This window comes from Prunus persica, chromosome G4 (genome assembly GCF_000346465.2).
Source record: "Prunus persica cultivar Lovell chromosome G4, Prunus_persica_NCBIv2, whole genome shotgun sequence".
Lineage (NCBI taxonomy): Eukaryota > Viridiplantae > Streptophyta > Magnoliopsida > Rosales > Rosaceae > Prunus > Prunus persica.
This window is the reverse complement of record NC_034012.1, coordinates 19154436-19159060: the sequence shown is the minus strand read 5'-3', so window position 1 is coordinate 19159060 and position 4625 is coordinate 19154436. Positions and strand designations below refer to the sequence as shown.

The 4625-nt window shown below is 37.2% G+C and overlaps 1 pseudogene; it reads right to left on the bottom strand.

Annotated features, from left to right (window-relative positions):
- The window catches only part of LOC18780850, a 15182-nt pseudogene extending 12919 nt beyond the window's left edge, over positions 1-2263 (bottom strand).

Genomic DNA, 4625 nt, shown 5'->3' with positions numbered 1-4625 from the left:
AGGTGGCTAGCAGCTGGTCCAAACATGTCAGTGCCATTATATAGGAGCTATCTTATTAAAGGTATTAAATTCAATATCAAGGCACAAGATGATGTGCGGACAACTCAAAATAGTGGAGTTTATTTACTTGCACATACCATGCAAGTTGCTAGTGCCAAGGATAAAAACCCAATTCTCTCAAATATGGGTTTCTATGGTGTCATTCAAGAAATTTGGGACCTTGACTACCAAAAGTTTACAATCCCAGTCTTTAGGTGTGATTGGATAGATAGTTCTGGTCTTGTAGTCGACGAACTTGGATTTACCCTTGTAGATTTGAGTAAAATTGGACATAGGAATGACCAATTTGTTTTGGCTTCTCAAGTCAAACAAATATTTTTTGTTGACGACCCGATGCATCGTGGTTGGTCGGTAGTGTTATCAATGCCTAGTAGAGAATATAATGATGTTATTGGTGATGAAGTATTAGGTGATGTGATAATTGAGTGTGAGCCATTTACTAGAGGGATGCCAAATGTTGACACATTTGATGAACTGGTAGGTGAGTTAGGCGGTCAAAATATTCGAGATGGGTGTGAAGATATATGGATTGAATGATGCTTATGTAATTGGCAGTGTATGACATTAATTTTGTAATATATTGTAATGTGATTTCTTCACTTTCTACGTTCAAATAAAACACGACGTTATTGTGAATCAGTTATTCAGCATATTTACCGACGTCTTAAAGCAACGTAACAATGAAGAACCACGACGCTATTGTGAAGCAATTATTCAGGATATCACGTCGGTGAAGGATAAAGAACCGCCATGTAATTCAAAATAACACGACTCCAATCCCATAATACCGACGTCTAAAAAACGAGATATATAATCTGAACGTTAAAAAATACGACGTCATCATACATTTTCCACGTCGCAAGTTCTTTTATAAACGAAGAGGAACGAAATTAATTCCGACGGAAATTCATTATAACCGCCGTCTAATAACAATTAAACGACGTTATTTGTAATACGGCTCCCATCATAATCTACGCCGTCTATATGTTCTGTAATACGGCTCTCATTTATTTGGAACCGACGTTGTTTAGAATTTCAACGTCGTTTATATTATTAAGTGCGTCGTGAGTAATGAATACATATAAATACAACGTCGACTATATAAATGTATACGTCGTAAATAATGACACTGACAACTATTTCCACGTCATCTTTTTTAGAAAAATCGAAGTGGAAAATTTATTTCACGACGGTTTTTTGTAAATAAGAGACGTTGTAGATTTCAATAACGTCGTCTTCTCATGTATTTAAAGACGTCATATTTTTTCTTGTCGTGTAAATTGTATTTAACGGCGTAGTATTTTAGTTGTCGTCGTTGTATGTATATCTTGCGGCCTTGTTCTTTTAATATGTGTCATATTTTTCTTTTTTAACGACGGTGATTTTTTTGAGTTGGTCGTCTATTCTCATCCTCGACTATTTTCTAGAACTTTAGCAGACTAAACACGTCTGTTTTTATTGTTTTCCGACGTTGTTGTATTTAACAACGTCTAATATTTATCGTCGTTGTTTGTTTCTGAAAATAGGACGTATAAATTTTTTAATACGACTCTCATATATTTGTAACTGACGTTGTTTAGTTTTTCAACGTCTACTATAGAAACACATACGTCGTAAATAATGACACTGACAACTATTTCCACGTCATCTTTTATCGAAAAATCGAAGTGGAAAATTAATTGTACGACGGTTGTGTTTATATGTGCGACGTAGTAGGTATCAATAACGTCGTCTTCTAATGTATTTAAAGACGTCATATTTTTTATTGTCGTGAAAATTATATTTAACGTCGGCTTAGTTTTATTGTCGTCGTTGTATGTCTATCTTGCGGCCTTGTTCTCTTAATATGTGTCATATTTTCCCTTTTTAACGACGGTCGTGTTAGAGAATTGGTCGTCTATTATCATCCTCGATTGCTTTTTTTAGATCTTTTTGCAGTACAAAGACGTCGTTTTGTATTTTTTGATGACGTTGTATAGTTTAACAACGACGGTTATTTAGCGTCGTGGTTTATGAGGGAAAAGATGACGGTGGATTCCACGACCATTGAAAAACCAAATACACGACGGTGATTTACCGTCGTCTTTTTGCTTTTTTGTAGTAGTGCTTGTTTGGAGGTGGACAGCCAAGAACTTGAGCCAGGCTTCAAGTCTTCAATGGAAAAATTGATGGTAGGAAGCTTAGGAGGTGATCGGGAGCCCATTTCACTAAGACTGGGATTATGCGATATTTTACTTTTACTATCACTTGCTTTGAGAGAAAACTGATGGCTTTGCAAAATGAAGCTTTTACATGCTACTTTTTAAAGTGGTTATAGGCATTTTCTCCTAAGAAATTTTTATTAAGAAAATAAAAGGACACAAGAAATATGAACAGTAGCTTTAGGCTTAAGCTTTCTATAGTGGTTTGAGATTATATGTATTTTATCCTAAGAAAAAAAAAATGCACACAAGAAATATGAATGGTAGCTTTAGCTTAAGGACGTGAATATTTCTGGGATAATAATTTATTTATTTATTTATTTATAATATTTGTTGTTCACAGGTGTCGAAGTCTCAAGTCTTGGATGGAGAAATTAACTTGATAAATTCCATGGTTGGGGCTCATGAATAATTTTTTATTTTTTTATAAAATGGTATTCTAAATTACTCTAATTTACGAAAGAATATAATCAAACTCAAATGTAAAAGAAGAAATATATTGTATTAGTCGACTGACCTAACTGAGCATGGAACAAACTCATTGGGAAGCTTCCCTTGGGCAACATCATTTATGATTTTACTCAACGCCATCAGATTAGTTAGTAGGTGGTCTAACTTTTCAGGCGCTGGCTTTCCTGAATCATGAAGCACGTGCATCGTTTTTTTCTGGGTGGGACACATCAATTGATTCTTGTCGGTTGGTGCTCGTGGAAATTCTATGCGCCCCTTCTACAGTCAAAGTCTCTGTATTTGAAATTGATGTCTTCCCAAGTCTCGTGTTTGTCTATGCAGCAGAAACACTTCTGCTCACAGGATCTATACAGGCCTTGGTCAGTGTGGACGTTGCTAGAATTGTAAGATTGGAGATGTAAAAATATAAATAGGGCTAATATTATTTTATCCCTTTAAGGTTTGGGCTATGTGGTTTTAATTTTGTCAATTTATGCCATAATATTTTAAAATTCGACTAATTTACAGGTTCTGTCAATTTGACCGCTTGGTCTTCTGTTAAGTGATGACGTGACAAATGCGGAGTTCACCTTTTTAGCATAGGTGTAATAAAATATGTGACAAATAATATTAAAAAATTCTTTATTTTTAAAGTTAATTAAAATCAATTATTTAAATCCAAAAAAAAAACATAACATAATTAAAAAACCTTTCCAAAAAAAAAAAAATAAATAACATTCCAACCAAACCCCCCAAGTCGTAACCATCTCCACCACCAAACCCTCTCCTCTCTTTCAACCCAGACCACCTCACAACCATCCCCTGCAAACAACCGAGACCACCGCACAACCGCAGCCTACAAACAACCAGACCACCTCACAACCACTGCCTGCAAACAACCCGGATCGCCTCACAACCACTGCTCCCAACTTTCCTCGTTCTCCAACCCATCGCACCCCAGATCTGAAACCATCCCTGCCCCCAGCCGCCTCCCTCTAAAACTCTAACCCCTCGAAATCTAGATCGTCGCTGAAGAAGCCATGCCTAAAAAGTTCGTTAGCTGTGAAAAAATGGCAGTGCCAACCATACTGAGTTCAGCAGCTACGTCGAAGACCCGAACATAATCAGGTCGGGTTTTACAGATTACGAGAGTCCGGGACCGACCAAAACGATTCATTTAAAGGGTATGACCAATCTGCGAACAATCCACATAACAATTTCAAGAGCTATGACGATTGTGATACTTCTGGGGTAGATGGATTCTCAAATGACGGTGGTGGTGGCGGTACAATTTCAAGAGCTATGGCGGGTTAGGGAGGTGAAGTTGAAGGGTGGAGATGAGTGTGGGTATCTGAAGGAGAAATGGGTGTTGGGAACGAAGGTAGGGATATTGGAAGAGAAGGAGGAGGAGGAAGAAGAAGGATGGGTGGTGGAGATGCTGGGTTTGGATTTAGGGTTTGACGGGTGGAGAGAAGAAGGAAGAGGAAGAAGGATGGGTGGTGGGGATGCTGGGTTTGGATTTAGGGTTTGACGGGTGGAGAGAAGAAGGAAGAGGAAGAAGGATGGGTGGTGGGGATGCTGGGTTTGGATTTAGGTTTGACGGGTGGGGAGTTTGAAGGTTTTTTTTAATTATGTTATGTTTTTTTTTGGGGTTTAAATAATTGATTTTAATTAACTTTAAAAATAAAGAACTTTTTAATATTATTTGTCACATATTTTATTACACCTATGCTAAAAAGGTGAACCCCGCTTCTGCCATGTCATCACTTAACAGAAGACCAAGCGGTCAAATTGACGAAACGTGTAAATTGGTTGAATTTTAAAATGTTAGAGCGTAAATTGACAAAATTAAAACCGCATGGCCTATTTCAAGAATGACCCCAAACTTTGAGGAGGTAAAATGATGTTAGCCCA